Raw genomic sequence first — 22,309 nt, forward strand, 5'->3', positions numbered from 1 at the left:
CCTTTAATACAAGAACTTTTTAAAACCACAGCTGCAGCTTCCTCCTGGTGTGAGAACATGCTTACTTTGTGCTCTGTGGTGAAGCGTGTCAGTCTGCATTAAAAAAAAGTTGCCAGTTTTGCGGCCGTCCACCTGCCTTTTCACAGAACTCTCCCCCACTTCTACGTGGTCATTGTGTGTTTCACAGCAGAGGTATTAGGATTAGGAAAAAAAAAGCTCAGCAGATGCTGTGGTTTGTGAAAAACATCACTAAATCTTTTCATGCTGCTGCATAAAAGAAATTAATAACAGAGGTTTTGTTTTAGTTCAGTAATGTAACAGCAGTCATTCTGTTGTAGTAACTGAAATCTTTTTATTCTGCAGACACAGAATCAGTCGCTGTTTACTCAGCAATGAGAACTGAAGGCATCAGTCATGGGCTGAAAACCATCAGAACAAGAAGGCCCAGGTACAGCTGCTCTGTATGTCTTAATGCATGTTCAATTAACCATCTGGACATTGTATTTTCAGAGGGAAAAATGAACATTCTGCACAATAAAAGCAGAACCAAACAGAAGCCAACTTTTTTATTCAGATAATGCTCATTTTCTTTTTTTAACTGGACCTCTTTTTATTTGATTTCCTGTCATTTATATCCTGTTCGTGGTACATATTCATATCAAATATGACCAGCATTTGTAATAATTACATTAGTGCATGCACAAGTAATCCCTGTGAACCAGTTATTGTTCTACTCTTTAACTCATATGAGATCAAAGAGGGGGGACTTAAAATGTTCACCTCAGGGACAGTAGCTCCACCCAAATCCTCTCTTGGTGAATTTTCATAATCAGAAGAAGTGTGTGTGTGTGTGTGTGGGGGGGGGACGACAAGTGAGGGGCTGCACCAAGAGCCAGAATAAACTGTGAATAATGCATCATACCCTGGAGTCCAGCAATACAAATTAATATTTTGAAAGAAGCAAACAAGCTCCTTTAAATTTGGTTACCTAACATCTTTTTGTGGTGTCTGATTTAACAAAGAGAAATCCTGTACAATGGAAATAGATTTTGATAACAACCAGTTTCCTATCAAAGAGCCAAATATAAAAGATAGTTGTGAACTTGCTGGACATGATATCTGTAACATGTAGCCATCTACTGGATGAACATTGGTTGGTTCTTTTTCTCTATCTAAGTAGCATACATCTTTAACCATTCAAAAAAATAAGTCACTAACAATTCAAAAATAAATTCCAACTTTTGCAATTCCAATTATTGTTTTTAAAGTCATTAATAATATATCCTGTGTAGGAGTGTTTAGCTTATTTTAGAGGTTAGAAATGTGTTATCATAGAATGTAGAACTATTGTAGAGACATTGATACTGCCCTTAATATAACAAAGGGCTCATTGTGTTGTGAACTTAGGAGTAGATTATAGGAGACCTCCCCCACTGAGTGGAAATTCCCCAGAGGATGCTGGGGTGGGGGTCTCAACATTTGTAACTGGATAACTGTGGTCTGGAAGGGAGAGGGGTTTTATGACCTCTAGGGAGTCACCTACACCCACAGTGTTTTAACTGTCACGCACACACATCCACACGCACACTCACTCATGTGCACTCACACATACACACAGGTATGCGTACACAGTCACACACGAGCGCTCACATAGACACGTGGGAACGCGCACATGTAGGCATTCATGTGCTCGTGCACATAGACAGAGACACAGAGTTTGCAACACACCGTAGGGGGTTTTATGATGGGGTCGCTTCTATAAAGCTGGCTGTAACTAACAAAGGGGTGAAGATTTTTGCAGAGGGACACCGGCCTCGTCTTCCCTTCTAGAAGTGCATGCTTAAAAATGAAGATGAAGAAAGATGAATAAAGGTTTTGTGAAATGACTACTGAGTTCCGGTGCCGTCTCTGGAAGTTTCGACGAATAAAAGAACCGGGGTAAAACTGATTTCGCAACACCTGTAAAGCCAATACATGCGGGAAAAATAACAGTTGAAAGAAATTAATAAAAGCCCCAAAGTATCATGACATCCAAGCCCATGAGTGCATGAGAAATTCTGACAACAACTGATGTTTGAGTCTTTGGGACCTCTGTGTTTTTTTATTCTTTCCAATGTTTAGCCAGAAAAAAAAATGGAGATGAAGAGTATTCAGAACATGAAGCTTTTTGCCTTCACTGGACAACACAGGGAGTAGACCGGAGGGAGGAGAGAGAGTGCTGGGGAATGGCACACAGGGAATAGTTTACAGTAGGCCTCTGCAGTACATGGCTTATGTAACCCAGATCATTGTTTGAGTATGGGATTTCTGATTATTTGTAGTCACTGATCGCACCACTGTGCCGTGCGCATAGCCACTCTCTAGTCCAGCTACAGAGTTTTTTTCCTTCCGTTCGTCCAATGAGGCGCATGCTGCTCTCGTGCCCTCTGCGAGCTGGAAATTCGGGTACAGTAGACATTTGAGTTGCTGTAAATAGTTTTAAAAACCTTTTATATGTGAAGCTAATGATTTAATATGTTGTTAGAAAAAACGAGTCTTGTAGCGGTTACGAACGTGAAGCTGAGCTGAATCCGACAGCCAGATTAAAAACACCCCCAAAGCATTATGTTCCCACCACAATGTTTGACAGTGGGGATGGTGTTCTTTGGGTTGAAGGCTACTTTTTCATACCAAATGAAGGAAACATTGTGACCAAAAAATCAGTGGCGTGTCTAGAAAATTTTTGTTGGGGGGGCCAGGTAGGGGCACAGATTTGGAGAAGGGTGGCAGATTTAATTGGCAGATAATGTTTAAAAAAAAAAATTCTACCAACCCTTAACCATAATTCAATAATCCTATAAACCTAATAACCAAATGCACTTTTAACTCTTATTAGAATGAGATTTTAACCACTACGGTGCAAAGTTTTTAGATACTGCGTTGATAAAGTACAAGAGATACAATCAGTGCTTTGTCAGTGCTTACTCAGCATTCAAGGACATCAATATTTGCATAGTATTTTTACTGACATATAGTGCACATATGTTTTGGGCAAAAACATTTTTGAAAATTAAAATACGAACATTTGTAACAAACAATTGACAAATTAGCCAATGCAAAACTTTATCTGCCTGTTAAAAAAAGAAGATAATCTTCTCACAAACTGGTGTTTGATTTTGAAACAGGAAAAAAGTGGGGAAACAACTGAAAAGACTAACATTTGAATAAAACCTGAAAGCAAGTAAATACTTTCTCTGCTGCCTTATGGTAAACTTTGGTAATATTGATGTATGAAGAACAACACTGGCTGATGATAAAATACAGTCAGCTGGCATGGTGACACTGCCAGTATTAACCTGCAGGGCTGGACTGGGACAAAAAAATTGGGCATTTTTACTACAGACCGGCCCACCAGGTATTAAAGCCATAAAGCCTTTGAATGAAAACAAATGCTGTTGTGACAGTGATGTACAGTCTTGTTGGTATATGTATGATTTCTATACATTTTACGTCAGATAAAAACTTTGGTTGTAAGATTTAGATAATTATTTAATAAAAACTAGGTATTTTAAATGAGAATAAGAAAGAAAAGTATTTCTTTGTGCCCACCTTTCCCTGTTAATGCCCTACCTGGCCCCCTGGCAAAACTTTGCTAGACCCGCCCCTGCACAGTTACCAGCTGTCAGCTACATAAAAAAGGATCCTGGTGTTATTTATCTCTCAGAAACAGTTGATAACTTCAACTCATTCATGTCACCTAAAAGGTAAACCTGTTTCTCCATCACCTGTTCAGCTCTGATGATTCAGTAAGGACATCTCCTGGTTTCATCTTCATGTTTCCCTCTCACCACATATCTAAACAGACATCATGACCAGCAGCTTTACAGCTGTGGCTCCAGCAAACATCAGCTGATACTAGAAATTAATATTAAATACATTCTAACAACAGCTGATCAAGCTTAAACGTGCTGCTGTTGTTTAGCGCAATATCCGCTGGTTTCCTCTTTCTGGCGCAAATTGGGCGATAAACAAACAAGAGAGAAAAGCCGATCAGCTGATCATTGATCAGTTTCATGATTGAAGTAGCAACAGGAGAGTGAGGGAGAGAGAATGAGAGAAGAAGAGGCAGCTGTGCAGCATAAAGACAGAATAAATCCAGCTTTGTGTCTTTTTTCCATTCTAGCTAAAGTCCGGGACAAACTGCGTCTCTTCTCAGCTCAATACGAAACGCGTAATATTTTCTCTGAATGAGGGACCATTCCATTTTTTTAAGGAGCCGTTGGCAACTCTACTAACTAACCTTATGAATAAAATAAAGTTCACTATCAGTAACATCATAGCACCCACCCAGCTGTATAAAAACTCCGTCAAACTGGCTAGAACGCAGTATGAGTTATTGCAACTGACAGTAAAAAGTCAGCAACATGAAAATAAACTCCACCTAAACTTGGTTTATATCTGACCCAGATAGACTGCAGGTCATAACTTCTTACCTGAACTTCAGTTCACCTGACACTCGGACTGGCGGCTGCTTCGGGTCTCTCCTCCTGCCTCCCCTTCCCTCATCCACCTGTTGCCTCTGTGGAAGCCCCGTCATAGCCACCACCAAACAACGGAGTTATTTCTACACATCGACCTGCATCTGGCCAATCCACCACCCCTCATTGTTCATGCCATTACAAAAAAAATAAAAAATAAGTCACTGGGGATATGCCCGGTATGCCCGATGGCCAGTCCAGCTATGTTAACCTGCAACCAAATCTGCAGCTCCATACAGCAATGTTACGACTTAGATTATATCTTATAACTCATAACTCTTATGTTAGCTGCCCTCAGTAGCATACTGTCTGAAATATTCCACAGCTGCAATAATTCTTTAAGTGTTATTTTTTTCCTTGGTATTCTAATTTCACCGAAGTTTACTAAACTCAACAAACTTAATATTACTTACCGGGACATTTATTCTGTCCTCATTTTCTTTCACCGAAAAATTGTTTCCTGCAGTGTTGTCTTTCGTGCTTGGCTCTCCTACCTTTGCTAACGTGATGCACATAGCAGAAGCGATGCTGCATTCACTTACACTCGGATATCTGAGCGTCACCGTGAAAACATAATCGGACATTTGATATTTGATTGAATTTTATTGTTTTGCCTTTGGGGTGGCACCTGGGGTGGCCAGTCTGGTTTGGGGGGTGGCCTGTGCCCCCCCAGGCCACCCCGCTGGACACGCCATTGCAAAAAATTCAACTTTTGTTTCATCTGACCGTAACACAGAAGACCAGAAGTCTTATTCTTTGTCTAGATGAGCATTTGCAAAGGCCAAGTGAGCTTTTATGTGCCTCATCTGGAGAAGTACCGTCCTCCTTGGTCTGCATCTGTGGAACCCAGCAGTGTGCAGCGTCCGTTGGACTGTCGGCCTTGAGACATCACCAGCAGAGCCCAGATTCACCAGGATGCCCTTGGTGTTGATCCTTGGATTCTTTTTCACCTCTCTCACTATCCTCCTGGCGAGCACAGGTGTCACTTTTGGCTTCCGACCACGTCCTCTGAGCGGAACATCTTGTATTTTTTAATAATACTTTGCACTGTAGCCACTGGAACTTGAAACATTTAGAAATGGCCTTGTAGCTCTTTCCTGACTGCGCAGCCACAACGTGCAGCCACAGGTCCTTTTATCTGTTGGGAGACACCTGTGTCATTTCCAGTCAAAAAATAACTTGCTGGTTGAATAAAACTAACTTTAAGTCAAAAATTGTCAAAGGTATGAATAATTATGGGCTTGGTTTTGTATGTTTGATATATATGAATCTGGTAATTCTGTAAATTCTAAATTCAGACAAATCCCAACGATTAAGTGTTGCATGTGGTCTGTATTGCTTGGAATTGCCTGAAATATCTTTACATGCGCCTTTATGGTTGTATTGATATAATAAAATTATAATCTGGCAGGTCCACCAGACCAGTGAGCATTGGCAGATTTTTTGAACACAGCACAAGGGTGACCAAATGTTATTGCTCACTCTCAGGTGTTGCAGACAGGCTGCAGCTATGGTGATGGTCCCCATTTCAAAATCTCACTTCTCAGCTTGTCAGAGAAATATTCTGTCGAGGTGGAGAGAGTTTGACTTCTTAATGTCATTTAATGCAGGTGATGAGCTAATTGTTTCAAGCTTGTGATACTATTTTTTGAACTGTGTGTGTTTGTGTTCAGACGTTAAACCAGATCCAGACGTTGTCTACTCTTCACTGAAGTAGTCCACCAGTCCAACCACTGACGTCCAGCTGCTGGTCTGTAATCCCCCTGCAATACAGATCAGAAGACAGCTGGTTTTTTAGGTTGAAAACTTTTATTATTATGTTGTTATTATGTTTTATGTCCTCAGAAGCTTCTCTGTTATTTAGATATTAGTCATGCTTGCTGGATCTCTCTCTTGTTTCTGTGGCAGCAATATGGTTTCTCTGCAGGATTAATAAACTTTTTATCTCATTTGTTTTTCTCGTGTGGTTTTGTGGGTTTAAAAAAGCTTTTAGATGGAAAATTTGACTTGTTCAGGTTTGGTTGTGGCTATTATTTAGAATAAACCCCTACTCCAAAATAACAACAGCACAGAAAATATTAGGTACAGCCTCTGTTGTTGACGTTTTCCATGAAAGTTTCCACTTTTATCGATTTATTAATTTAAACAGAAATTTCAGAGATCACATGTGGTTTTCTGTCACATCCAGACATGTAATGGCATCTGGTGCACAGACATTATTAACCCTTTAAGACCTACCATAGAACCAAGTCCGCCAGAGCTTATATTATATTTTTACATGCTGTGGAGCCATTTTTGGGAGCATTTCAAGTTGCTATACATCAATACAACCATTATAGCCCAGATTTTAATAATATGTATTCATTAAGTGTATCGTAATTACATAAATTGCAAAAAAGTGCAATAAACTACAAAAAAATTGAAAATCGTTTTTGATTTTTTAACATATATTTGTAGTTAGAGAAATTTAAGAGTCTTATCCCTCAAAACTGTAAATACAAAAAAGTTGCACAAAATAGTTTCCCACCACAGGAAATTTATTTTGAGTGTCTTCATAGTTTTATTTTTGAAATACACCAATTTTTATACACTGCAGGAAAAATGAAAATAAATATTATACTGAAAATTTGCAAAAAAGCAGCATATGCATCAAAATAAACTATTTCCAGCAGTGCAATATGAGTCCTAAGAATCCCAGAAACGACACAGAAAGTCATAAAGTCAAAGATAACTTTTAAAAAGAGCAGTATATGTCATGGTCCTGAGTCTGAGGACTCAGTGTTTTTGTCATGGTCCTGAGTCTGAGGACTCAGTGTTTTGTGTTTCCTTATGCTTTTGTTCATTCAGAGTGTGTATTCTGTTGTGATTTTGCCATTTGTTAGGTTTCTGTTCTTTGCCTGCCTGCTCCCACTTCTCTGTGTTCCCTCTGTCTGTCCATGGTGTTATTGTGTCTGCTCATGAGTCTGCCTGTCAAGTTCAGTGTCCTGTCTGGTTCTCTGTGTCTGTTAGTTTCCTGTTTTATTCTGAAAGTTCATGTCTCATGTCAGTGTGTTCAGTTTTACCTCTCCCCTGTCTCGTTAGCCTTATTGCTCCCAGCTGTGTCTCCCTCCTGTGGCCCATTCCCTGATTACTCCCCATGTATTTAAGCCCTGTGTTTTCCTATGCTCTCTGTCGTGTCGTCTGTTTAACTCCATGTCAGTCTGCATTATTCTGTTACCTGGTATTCATTCTGCGTCTCTCTGCCATTTCTCTTTGTGCATTTCGCTCCTCCTCCCGTGAGTGTCTGGTTTAAGTTTTGTTCTTTAGTTTTCCCAGTTTAGGTTTGTTACTCCCCGCTCTGCTCTTCCTGTTTTGTCACCTTCTCACCGCTGTAAATAAATATTCACTCGCACCCCAGTCAGTGCCTGCATCTTGGATCCTTTTCTCAATTCACCACACGACTGCTGTGCAGCCGTGACAGTATAGGCCCTGAGGCCCTTATCGCAAAAAAGACTACATTTCCGCGAAAATGACGTCACTTCCGGTTTCGGGCAGGTAATGGCGGAAATGCAAAAGTTCGCGCTGACGTCTATTCCAACGTAGGAAGTGTTATGAACAGCTGATCAGATCGGTAAAGCGTGTTTCTGGAATATTATGTTTTTGTTCCTGCAAGCGCTTTTTATGCAGTTTTTGCAAAGCTTTATGTGGAAGGAAACCGTGACCTAGGACAAGCTGATGGCATCAGATGTAAGTACAACTCCTCCGGTTTCATATGCAAAAAAAATTTTTGCGCTAGCTTACGTGGTTGCAGTGCTACTGGGATTTAAAAATAGTTACGCATAACAGAGCGTTCCCACTCCGATCGGCTCTAAAGGGTTAAGTCGTTGCCCCTTTTCCGAGTGTGTGTAGCCGCAGCGGTTGATCACATGATCAAATGTTAATGGGATTTTTTTTTTATCAGTCGTCTGTCTCTTAGTCTCATCTTCCTCACATCTTATTGTAGCTTTAAATAAAATACTCTTTTCTCATCCATCCATCCATTCACTTCCACTTATCCTTTTCGCTGGAGCCTATTCCAGCTGTCATAGGGCGAGAGGCGGGGTACACCCTGGACAAGTCGCCAGTCTGTCGCAGGGCCAACACACAGGGATAGACAACCATTCGCACTCACATTCACATCTATGGGCAATTTGGATTAACCAATTAACCTATCCCCACAAGCTGCACGTCTTTGGACTGTGGGAGGAAGCCGGAGTACCCGGAGGGAACCCACGCAAACACGGGGAGAACATGCTAACTCCACACAGAAAGACCCCGGCCTGATGGTGGAATTGAACTCAGGATCTTCTTGCTGTGCAGCAACAGTGCTAACCACCATGCTGCCCTCTCTTTTCTCATTTCTATGAAAATGTTTCAAAATAACTGGACAGAAAGTTGAGTGTCTGTCTGCTGAAACACTGCAAGGCTGTCAGAGAAGGGAAAAGGAGAAGGAATCAGAGTGTTGTTTATGGTCAGTAGTTGAGGTGAATTAAGGTTATAATAATAATACTTCTCACAATAATATACCAATTTTAATAAGGTACAGGGAAATGATTGCTAGAGGGTGCTGTTACTCTCCAGGGCACTCGAGGGTTTTTCATTACTATTTTTAAAGCCTGGTAGAATTGCAATTGCATTTTCTTTTTTCTCTTTTTTTTTGCATATGAGGAATTGTACTTACATGTAATGCATTCAGCTTGTCCTAGGTCATGGTTTCCTTCCACATGTGGCTTTGCAAAAACTGCATAAAAAGCACTTGTAGTAACAAAAACACAATATTCCAGAAACACGCTTTGCCGATCTGATCGGCTGTTGAACTTAAGTTACACTGCTTGAAATAGGTTATTTTGATGCACATGCTGTCTTTTTGCAAATCTGCATTATATTTACTTTCGTTTTTCCTGCAGTATATAAAAATTGGTGTATCTCAAAAATAAAATTATGAAGACACTCAAAATAAACTTCCTGTGGTTGGAAACTACTTTGTGCATCATTTTTCTATTTACAGTTTTGAGGGATAAATGTTTGAAATTTCTCTAACTATAAATATATGTAAAAAACACAAAAACTATTTTCATCTTTTTTTGTAGTTTATTGCACTTTTTATGAATTGATGTAGTTACTATAGACTTAATGCATACATATTATTAAAATTTGGGATGTGATGGTTGTATTGATATATAGCAACTTGAAATACTCCCACAAATGGCACTACAGCATCTAAAAATATAAAGATAAGCTCTGGCGGACTTGGTTCTATGGTAGCTCTTAAAGGGTTAAAAACAAACAAAACATATCCTTGCCAGAAAAACAGCCAGATGGAGAATAAAGTGCTCCACTCTCCCCTATTCTTGAATAAACTTTTTGATTCAGTCCTTCAAATTAAAAGCATCCAATTCTTCAAGTTTAATTCCAGGACTGAGGTCTGTATCTGCAGCTCAGATGGAGATTTTGTTTTAAATTTATTTATATAATATATTTTAAATTCGTATTAAAGCCCAACCCTTTCATTATTAGGGGTGTGGCCCCTTTGATTGACAGCATTGTAACACGGGCATCTGTAGCTGCTAACTAGGCAGCTAATTGTTGGATGTGGACCTCTGACCGTGATTGTGCTGCTGTATTCTTTTTAATGCAATTATCTGACCAGTAATATGGCTGCTGTGTGGCTAACTGAACTAAAAGACCGTTCAAGAAGTGCTCCAGTTTAGTTTATAAAAATTTCAGTTTTCACTGATCCAAAAGGCCGTTTACATGTGGACGAAAGGCCGAAACGCACAGAAGAAGCTGCATTTTCAAAAATACGCAGCTTACGCAGTACATTTCAAAAACTTACATGTGGACGTAGCCTTAATCTTGTGTGAAAATACCAAATAATATTAAAAAAATAGTTCTTATACGCTTTTAAAGAAGTAGCTGTCATGGTCTGCGCCTCACCTGCCTGCCCTTCTGCCATCACACTGCATCTGAAGACCCTGGATCTCAGGTCAGCCTTGCCATGCCACTCAGCTCCCCTGGATTCTCATCACCCCCTTCTCAACACTCTGTCCCCTACTGCAAGTAAGAATTGCTACTCTTACAACTTACAACTTCAGAGCTGCCTCCATTACCTCCCTAACTCCACTGTCTTCTCTCTTCAGTGTGACTGTTCCCTGCTCAGCTCCGCTCTGCATCTCAGGCCCCGTTCCCTCGCCCTAGCCATGTTTCCCAGGCCACGCCATGTCAAACTCCACGTCTTATTGTTTTTTTTGTCCTTGCTACGTTTCTTGCACTTAAGCCTAATAAATTATTGTTACATCATCTGCTGTCTCTGCTCTGGGTTTCTGCATCTGAGTCCTGTTCAGTACAGGCCACTCGGTCCCGTGACAGTAGCATTAAAGTATCTTCAATAAAACCAGTGAAATCTCAAAAACAATAAAGACTAAATTAATAAAAATATTATGCAAAACTTTATTAGCAATGAACAGACAGACTCACATAATGGAGAACTTTTGATGATGAAGCATTTTATTATATTAAAGGAGATGAATCAATAATGTGTGAAAAGCTCTTTAAAGTTAAATTAAAATGATATGAGCTCCCTCTGGAGTTAAGTCGAGCATACTTCTCTCATTGGGTTCATAATACAGAACACTCCATCTACACTGATGTCATCACAGTGTTTTTGTCCTCACTTGTTTCAGTACGTGTGTGCAATTATACTGTAACAGCTGATCTCTACACAGGATCAGTTTGTGCTGTTCGAACGCCACAGAACAAGTTTGATTTTACAAATAGCTGAGCCTGACTCGCTCATACAGTAACATGCAGGACATTAAATACATACATGTAGTGGTCTTCCCAACTTACCAGCAAATCCCATGAAATCACTGATGATGACTAAACAGAGTAGTTCATAAAGTCACTGTCAAACCTCACAAAGAGACACAATAATGAATAAAATAAATAAAAACAGATTGACATCAGTTCGTTCTTATTACACTGCTGCTACTTTTGAAATGTTTAAAAATACGCTGTCCTGGTAAACCTTTATATATGAAAGAGAACTGCTGCATTATTGTGAAATTTGATTCTCAAATTGGTCATTTTAATTTGAAATGTAGCAAAGCAAACACAAACTGCACCTTTTGCATTCTGAAAAGGAGGTAAATCAATTCGGATGTTTGCTTTTCAGCAGCTTCATTAAGTTTGATCATGAAATATTTACAGTGATACAAAACTTCTCTCAGCGTGTAACACGTTAACAATAATGCAAACATTTCTTTGCACTCTCAGGAATTTTTTTTTCTTCACTTTCACTTTTCCCTCAAGTACAGTGTTTATGAAATTTGTTTGACCACCTTTCAGAAAAATTAGAAAACACAAGTACATTAGAAGTATTACAAAAAGATTTTTAAAAATCAAAATTATATTTTTACTTTTTAGGCAAATATCAAACTGAAGTTACATTTGTTACCCAGATTTGAGCTAGCACACTGGACTTCTCTGAAAAGTCTGAGATTAATCAAGTTTATCGTTATCTTAGTTTGAAAAGGGACCTTTATACGCATTGTAGTGTAGTTAGCTTAAAGCTGATTTGCATTTTCAGTCCCGTGGCAGGTTACATGCAAAAGATCAAAAAAAGTCACATAAATAGTCATGTTTATTAAAGAGCTTGGACTTAGTGGTGGATTAGCCACCATTTTTTCTTCTTGTTTAACGTAGCTCGCTATTTACAAAACAAAAAAATCCTATAAAATATAGTAAATGTTGACCAACATCCTTTGAGCCTCATGCTCTCGCTGGTTGGTACCAAAAATACCCTCACACTAGTCTTAGGCTACGTCCTCAAGTACACAGGTATTTTTAAAATGGAGATTTTCCGTTTTCGTCTTTAAAAAAAAAAACCTGTCCACACATAAACACCAAAAACGAAGGAAAACGCTGGCAAGAACATGCCGAAGCTACAGGTGGTGATATATTCCTAACCGTGTAGAAATGTTGGCCAATCAGAAGCGTAGAAGCCTGGGTGGGAAAGCATAAACAAAGATGGTGCATAGAAGCAGAAAGGAGTCCAATGTGTGGAGGGACAGTAACTGTGTGTGTATATGTAAGCATTTAAACACTGCAGAGTAAAATTAAACGGTAACAGTACTTTGTCCAAGTCCACCATTGTAGAAATTCATTTCACCGAAACAATAACGTGGCGCACAGTGTGACGTCAGAAAATGTGCACACCTTTGACGCTGCATTTTCTCCGTTTTCCTCGTCCACACGTAAATGCAAAACTGGAGTTTTCGAAAATCTCCACCCTGGCAGGAGTTTTTAAAAATCTCCGTTCTCAGTGACCGAAAACGCCGTTTACGTGTGGACGAAAGGTGCAAACACAGAAAAATCTGCTTTTTCAAAAATACCCGTGTATACGTGTGGACGTAGCCTTAGTTAGCTGGTTATGGAATCCCAGTTTGCACTAAAAAAACTGAAATAAAGCTTACGAAGCATTCCCAAAATGAAACATGTTTACAAAACAGAAGCAGAGCAGCTCATTCCACACACTCCAAAGTTCACAAGCCATAATACTCATTTCATAAGTGAAAAGGGGGATAAGTCTGTAAAGATGCTCAGTGACTTTGCTGAGTGCAGGGCCCAGAAGTTGAGGTTTTGACTTGTTAGCATCTGTGGTTAATGAGGCTTTCTCTTCTGTCCCATGCTTACAGCTATTATGGTTGTTTTCATGTAACTGTACTAATGCTGAATCTGTTTTAGGCGTGTCGTAGCTTGATGAAAAAACATGGTGTGAATTAATAAAGTGTCAGTTTCTCAGATCTCTGACTGCAGTTATTTTAAGTTGCTGATAAAAAGATGAAGTGATCTCTGAGTGATGATCTGAGATGCTGTGTTAACTAATGACTGAAATCCATCTGTCACAAATTGAGTGACCAGACTGTTTAAACAAGCTGGTTTAGTCCAATGCATTGATCTTTGAACAACACATCGTTAATCTCTTTTCTTTTTTGTAGTTGTCCTAAGATTAGATCATTTTAAACATATTTTCCATCACTAATGTTTCCAGTTATTTTTAATGGATGATTTTCCTTGAAATCACCAAACATTTCTTCTGAACTGAATATTTAGTGTAATTTCTTGTGATTATGTATACTGCTGTGAATTTTGACCTGATTTTTTCACAAGTTTCGTTGTTCATGTTCTCTTAGAACATGAACTACTGGTTTTATGTTTTTCTATTGATCATAAAACCAGTAACACTCCCAACAACAACAAACCCAGCACCAAAAAGGACCGACTTGCTACCAAACCACTGACTCCATCCTCTGTGTCTCCTCCTGTCTGATCTGCAGGTGAGAAACAGGTGTGAGGTGTCAGCTGTCAGGTAGGTGATGAGTGAAGAACAGAACAGAATCCATTTCCTCTTCAAACTGCTGTCAGACATTATCTACTGCACTCTGATCACATCACTCAGACCAGCTACTTTCTACAAAGTCTCATCAACAACATCTTTAGAAACAAACATCAACAACCAGGAAGCAGCTTCACCTCTGATCACACACACACTCAACTCTACTCACTCACCTGGAGGATCAACACTCAGGTAGATGATGCTGATGGGCTCGACACTGCGATTTGCTTTCTTCCTGCAGTTTGTTCCACTTGTGAACGCACGACACTCGTATGTTCCAGTGTCATTTATTGTCAGATTCATCACAATCAGAGACACGTCTCCATCCTTCATCTGTCTGCCCTGCAGATCCACCCGGTCCTTAAAAGATGGATGCTGCTCATCTGAAACCAAGTTCCCACCCCGGTACACAAGGACATGTTTTGGCTCGAGGTCAGCTCTGCTCCACTCTACAATGTCATTGTTGTTGTTTGGAGCTCGACATGTCAGAGTCACGCTCTGTCCTGACTCAGCTGTGATGTTTTTCTTGTCTAAAAGAGAGAACAACACAGAGTAGAGAGGTTCAAGGTCAAAGTACAACTGTTCACTTCTACAGCAGCCAGACAAATATCTGTTATTAGATGAAAGCCTTTTATTCTGTATGTGTTCTTTAAGCTGCTCCCTTCAGAGGTCACCAAAGCAAATCTTCTGCCTCTTTATCTCCATCTTGTTCTTCATCTTGTGACAAAAGGACAGCAACTCAAATCAAAATATATCCTAAAGCTGAGCCTACAGTGTGTGATTTTTTTTCAGTCCCATTATTCAGCTCCTGCTAAAAACTGTACGACTGAATCGGGTTAGAAGTTCATAGGTCACAATGCAGGGTCTCACACTATACGGCCCGATACGACCTGAGTGCTCACACTGTGAGCACGTTAAATTTGATGTGAGCACTCATCACACACACAATCACACACGCACACACATCATTTTGTGAGGCCCCATTGAAAAGGCTGGGGTCCGAGACGTGGCTGGTGACCAACACTATTACCAGCAAAATAGAGATCTTCATCAACAAGTGCTTGCGACACATCCTCAACATCAGATGTCCTGAGAAGGTCTTGAACACAGACCTGTCGAAGAGAACCAGACAGAACCCGGGTGGTCAAGACATCAAGAATAGAAAATGGGGCTGGATAGGCCACACATTTCGAAAACCACTCGACAACGACACAAGGCAAGCACTGGACTGGAACCCACAAAGAAAAAGGAAAGTGGGGAGACCCAAACAGATGTGGAGAAGAGCAAACTATGTCCTATGCTCCACCAGGAGTCTACAGGCTTAATGATGACATTGAAAAGGACGAACTTGCCAAAGTTCTACAAATTGGGCCTCCATCGCTTGTTTCCAGATCACATGCTGCCCTGCCATGCTGCTCCGTCTTTTTCACTTCCATTTCTGTGTTTGCGCATGTGCAGTGTGAGAGGTTGTGTTAAATCAGCTCATGGCACTGCTTCAAAAGTGCGATACCTCCACGAGGGGTGACCAGGATTTCAAACAGGTTTGATTTTCTTGCAATCCATACCATTGATGATCGGGAGCCGGTCGTGAGGTGTTAACCGCTTCTCATTACCCCATGTATACTACACGATGCATGACACACGATTAAGGGGAAACTCAGGTGGATCCCCAAAGAACAGACAACCAAGCTTGTGGAGAGCCTGCATGACCGCGGGGCAGACGGTCAGCAGAGTCTCCCTGAGCCTTACATGGCTCTCAATACCTTCCCCAGGAACAAAAGGCAGTACTCAGCTGTTTCACACCTTAAGGTTCACACTCCCTTGCTACCTCCCAGAGACCTCAAAGAGACAAAAGACTCTTCCTGTGGAGTTGTCTGCTTCCCCCAACTTCCTTACTAGACCCCCACCTTTTGTCTTACTGTATGAGTGTGAGACATGTTAAAATCCAGTGGCACCAAGGTATCATACAATAAAATAATGTGATTAATACATAAGTAAAAGAAATTCCTATACATAGTCGAGTTCATTGAGACTCTGGATGTCCCTGCTTTTTATTGTAATATGTGGACTGATGCTCCTAAATCTTGCCTCTGACACAAAACCTCCAGACAGTAATAATAAAAAAGAATAAAACTATTAAAACCTTTAAAGCAATAAATAATAAAACTTGAACTGAAAGAAGAAAATCATCTGGAAACTAAATTAAACTAAACACAAAAAGTCAAAACAGAATAAAAACTAAGTAGGAAAAAAAACACAATAACTCTGTTCCAAAAACAAAAACACGTCCTGATAATAAGTGAACATAATGTGTGAGACAAGAGAGGGTTTTCAGGAAATAATGTTAATAATAATAACAACATTTTAGCATCTACATGGCTGTTAATATCAGCCACAATTATCATTTTATCTGAGCTGAGCACTAAATCAGATAAAAGTCTGAGAAATCAGACAGAAACTGTGAGGAAGGGCCAGGTGGACGAGCAGCCCTCTCATTATATAACACTGTGAGTCTCTGCATGCTGCCTTTCTGTAGCTACAGCTGTTTGTATACACTGAACACAAAGCTTTGTAGCTGTATACTGACTCCTGAAACTACAACACATCACACTGACACACACATCACACTTCTTTGTCTCTGTGGGCTCTGATCACACCGACATGTTAGGTCCACACAGACTCCACCCAGCCTCGTGTCTCCATCACAAACACGGAAAAACTGAATCAATATGAAAATAACTCGTCAGGAAATGTTGTTAACATGTAAAGAGACTGATGCTTTTCCTCTCTGTCCCACAGAGTGAATCTCACCTGCAGAGACAAACACAAAGAGGACGACAAACAGCAAGAGCGACGCAGGCACAGCAGACATTTCCGTGTTCTTGAACTCATGTCATGTGTATGTCGCGTTAGAGTGACGTTCAGTAGGTTGGACTGGAGGACGATCTTAAATAAGTGCGTCATAACTAAAGCGATGAAATCTGAAGCAGGTCTGAGTGTTTAACAGGTTCAGTTCTTGAATGATCTCCACAGAACAACACAAACATAACCTCATCATCAATCATCAGCTACGTACTAAAGACCATCATCAGCAAAAGGACTTCAACATGACGTCACTGTATAAACATGTATATAGTACTATGGAGGAGGCAGCATTTAGCTGTAGCCTGTAGATTACATTAAACGATTAAAGCCAGTTGCTGGCTCTTTCCTATTTTGTGGCATTTACTTTAAAAAAAGAAGAAGAAGAAGAAGAAGAGGATGACGTTAAATGATAAACCACATGATAATGAAAAAAAAATGGGTGGTCGATGTTTCGTTAACATAAACACCCCAGTTATAGGGCTATCAAACACAAAGCAAAAGACAAAAAGAGGGTGGACTAAATTTTTCCTTTGTTTTATCTCCTCTAATCTTACCCAGCCAGCAGCTATCCTATCCTACCAGCCAACAGGCCAGCAAACCACCTGTTTGCCATTTATTATCCACCAGGTTATCCTGTGCCCTCAAAAACCCCCGATGGGTCAGGAGGTGGCTGTTCAGAGGTGAAATAAAAACAACGGGCAACAACACCACCCTTAAAGGACCAACAGCTGTTTACAGCAGGTTTGGCTTCTGTAAATGTGAATAATAATTTAATATTTACATAATAAATGTAAATAATTCAGCCAATAATAGCCAATAAAAAGATTAAACAGGACACAGTAAAATAAAAATAAATATTAATTCAATAAAATATCAGTTATTACTCACTCACATATCCAATCAGAAATATCCACCCGAAGATGAGAAAAGTTTGAATCTATTTCCAAAGCTGCTTCTCTGTTTCCCAATCAAAAGGAATGGCAGCCTTTATAAGAATGACCTTTCTAGGCCGTGTAGCCCTGTGATTGGTTACAGCAAATGTGATAACATCAGCATGCTACCATCTGTCTACCATCTGTTGTTGTTTATAAAGAAAAATGAATGGAAAATAGCTTGTTGACTTGTTCTCATGTTAACTCTTTAAGCTTTAACTGCTGTGGTACATTTATGATGCAACAATATACCCAACAATTATGAATGCATAAATCAATCTTTAGGTAAACAAAGATGTTGCAAGTGGTAAAATGTAGAGGAGCACAGACATTTCACATGGCTTGACAATCCAAGACTGAGGAGTGTCTGGAGATAAACGAGTTTAAACTGGAAGCGACTGTGGGAAGAGGACCATAATGAAGGATTCACTTGTGGATCTGGTAGAAACATTTTTACCTTTAACATATATAAGAGGCACAGCTAGAATATAAAAGACAACGCATACAGTCCTTTAAGATAATCAAATTTTCTGCCCCACACGTTTTCTGCATGTCATGAAAAAAAATGGTCACATTATTTCATGTTGGTAATTTTCTTAGAAATAGCTAAATCTAAATATATACAATGTATATATACAATGTCATAAATATGATGAAACATAGTTGTGCCAGTCACTTTAAAATGAGGCTCTAAAGTGAAGATTTCTCATTTCAGCCTTCATCGTTGCCTCTTCCTCACCTCCTCTGCTCTCTTCTCTGGGTGGATGTACAGGATGTACACGAGCTATGAGAAAAGAGGGAAAGATAAAAAAAAAAACCTTTTAAACTCTGACTCCCATTCTTAACTGAAAGTTGCTATTGTAGAAACAACATCCCAAATTACCTTATATCACCTAACTGTTTTTTACTGATCTTGAAGGCCATGAGGTCAAATAATGATTATAATGTTTAAAGTGCTATGAGCAGAAGATGAACCTCAGCATCGTACATCACCATAGTGTTTTCTTACCCTGTGGTTTCTGCATAAACAGACTTTAAAAGGTGCTGGATTTACTTAAGAGACACAGTATAAGTTTTATGACTCAACGTTGTAGACAGGGGTATTTCTGTGGCTGGCTATACAACATCTGTGTTTGTACAAGTTTATTTTTCAAAGGGCAGACATTTAAAATAAACATACAAATGGGATTTACAAAGGTTTGCTGCATGTGTTTTATTCCAAATTGCCAGAAAAGTCAAAGAGCATGTGCTGTGCCTAATGTGAATATGATAATTGCTTCTAGGAGTGTTTATCCTTTCCCTCTCATTTATCGGTTAGATATTATCATAGCGAGTGCGTAACAGGACATTTGGGTGGTTGTCTCAAACCTGAGACTCGTAAACAAACTGAGCTGGGTCCGGAGCCATCAAGAGCCAATCTCACCATCACCTTCATCACGTCAAACTATGTTAGTGTGCTGGATTCATGTCTGAATGTTTCAATATAAAATAAAAGATTTTTAAAACCTGCGCACGTGGCACAGTAACAGTACTAATTAACACACATCTATTTGCAAATAAAATTTTGCAGAGATTTCAGGTTCCTTCCTGTCATCATTTTATTATACAGGGAGTGCAGAATTATTAGGCAAGTTGTATTTCTGAGGAATAATTTTATTATTGAACAACAACCATGTTCTCAATGAACCCAAAAAACTCATTAATATCAAAGCTGAATGTTTTTGGAAGTAGTTTTTAGTTTGTTTTTAGTTTTAGCTATTTTAGGGGGATATCTGTGTGTGCAGGTGACTATTACTGTGCACAATTATTATTCAACTTAACAAAAAACAAATATATACCCATTTCAATTATTTATTTTTACCAGTGACACCAATATAACATCTCCACATTCACAAATATACATTTCTGACATTCAAAAACAAAACAAAAACAAATCAGCGACCAATATAGCCACCTTTCTTTGCAAGGACACTCAAAAGCCTGCCATCCATGGATTCTGTCAGTGTTTTGATCTGTTCACCATCAACATTGCGTGCAGCAGCAACCACAGCCTCCCAGACACTGTTCAGAGAGGTGTACTGTTTTCCCTCCTTGTAAATCTCACATTTGATGATGGACCACAGGTTCTCAATGGGGTTCAGATCAGGTGAACAAGGTGGCCATGTCATTAGTTTTTCTTCTTTTATACCCTTTCTTGCCAGCCACGCTGTGGAGTACTTGGACGCGTGTGATGGAGCATTGTCCTGCATGAAAATCATGTTTTTCTTGAAGGATGCAGACTTCTTCCTGTACCACTGCTTGAAGAAGGTGTCTTCCAGAAACTGGCAGTAGGACTGGGAGTTGAGCTTGACTCCATCCTCAACCCGAAAAGGCCCCACAAGCTCATCTTTGATGATACCAGCCCAAACCAGTACTCCACCTCCACCTTGCTGGCGTCTGAGTCGGACTGGAGCTCTCTGCCCTTTACCAATCCAGCCACGGGCCCATCCATCTGGCCCATCAAGACTCACTCTCATTTCATCAGTCCATAAAACCTTAGAAAAATCAATCTTGAGATGTTTCTTGGCCCAGTCTTGACCTTTCAGCTTGTGTGTCTTGTTCAGTGGTGGTCGTCTTTCAGCCTTTCTTACCTTGGCCATGTCTCTGAGTATTGCACACCTTGTGCTTTTGGGCACTCCAGTGATGTTGCAGCTCTGAAATATGGCCAAACTGGTGGCAAGTGGCATCTTGGCAGCTGCACGCTTGACTTTTCTCAGTTCATGGGCAGTTATTTTGCGCCTTGGTTTTTCCACACGCTTCTTGCGACCCTGTTGACTATTTTGAATGAAACGCTTGATTGTTCGATGATCACGCTTCAGAAGCTTTGCAATTTTGAGACTGCTGCATCCCTCTGCAAGATATCTCACTATTTTTGACTTTTCTGAGCCTGTCAAGTCCTCCTTTTGACCCATTTTGCCAAAGGAAAGGAAGTTGCCTAATAATTATGCACACCTGATATAGGGTGTTGATGTCATTAGACCACACCCCTTCTCATTACAGAGATGCACATCACCTAATATGCTTAATTGGTAGTAGGCTTTCGAGTCTATACAGCTTGGAGTAAGACAACATGCATGAAGAGGATGATGTGGACAAAATACTCATTTTCCTAATAATTCTGCACTCCCTGTAGAACAGTTTGCAATATTTCAGCTCTCCTCTGGGTAAATCCTGAGCTCCACCTGAAACTCAGTCACCAAGATCACGGGTACAGACTCATCAGTTTCTATATGAAAAGTTGTCTGTTAACATATCGATTCTTCTTCAGCTTCCTCTCTCTGATCTGAATTGCTTCACTGTTTTTAGGGAGAACTACATGCACATGGAAATAGCATTATCTGCTTTGCAGTTAAACTCATCAAACTTAAATTATGTTATTTGTATGTCTATGGGGATATATTCTGTGTAGGTCTTTAGTGCTAATGTTTTAGCCGTTGGCTGTAATGTTAGCTAGTTCATGGCTATAGGAGTCTGGGTCAGTTGTAACAGCAACAGTCTGGGTCAGTTGTAACAATAATGCAGATGTTACCACTTACCAAACTATTACTTTAACTTATATTAAACAAGTTGGGGCAACGACATCAGCAGAGAGAGGTTCACTGGTCGCTTTTGTATATGCGGTTAATGCCATTGGCAACACAATTCCTCCACTGTTTGTGTTCCCACACATACATTATGCAGACCACTGTGTCAGAGATGGGCCAGTAGGAAGTACTGGTAGTGGAAATAAATCAGGATGGGTGCAAGAAACAGATTTCCTCATCTTTCTGAAGCACTTTGCAAACCACACCAAGGTAAGCCATGATAAAAAGTAATGGAATTGCGATGCTGGTGAACAACTACATTTTTTCAGCTTCATTGTTATGTTCAAAATTGGTGCAAGAGTTGTAGGTTATAATGCCCACTGAGCCAATGAGGCCAAACTCAAGGAAGACCAACCAAAATTAATGAAATATTCAGTTGCAGAAAATTCCATAATTTGTCTTTTTTGGGGGGTTGGAATATGTTCAAAAGCTAGATTTCTGCATTCTGTCACACACACACACACACAGCTACATAAATGGCTCTAAGTGCATTCATGTGTTGAATAAACAAAGATTACATGTTAAGATTTTGTCAGTACCCTTATTTCATTGTGTTACGTTTCACCCCAGGATATGTTACAACTAACCCAGACTATGGGGTTAATTGTAACATTTCACTCTTTGTGTTTGAGGCCATACCATGCAATGGGTAATTGTGCTGCAGAGAAAATAGCTGCACTATTTAATAGCCAAGACATGTAAACACTTAGCATTACATTTTGAATCCACTACCTTAAACGAGCTCCAAGCTACAGACAGAAATGTCAAAAATGTTACAACTATCCGCGGTCTCCCCTACTTTTTCTTTCTTTTTATATTCTACATGCTTCCTAGTCAATATTATAGTAAATGACTGCAAACAGTTTAACTTTTATGCTGATGCTCAGTTATATGTATCTATGAAGCCTTCTTAGTGTGAGTGCTAACCACCGGGCCATCATGCTGCTCTCTCCACTA

Source organism: Maylandia zebra, unplaced genomic scaffold (genome assembly GCF_041146795.1).
Source record: "Maylandia zebra isolate NMK-2024a unplaced genomic scaffold, Mzebra_GT3a scaffold02, whole genome shotgun sequence".
Classification (NCBI taxonomy): Eukaryota; Metazoa; Chordata; class Actinopteri; order Cichliformes; family Cichlidae; genus Maylandia; species Maylandia zebra.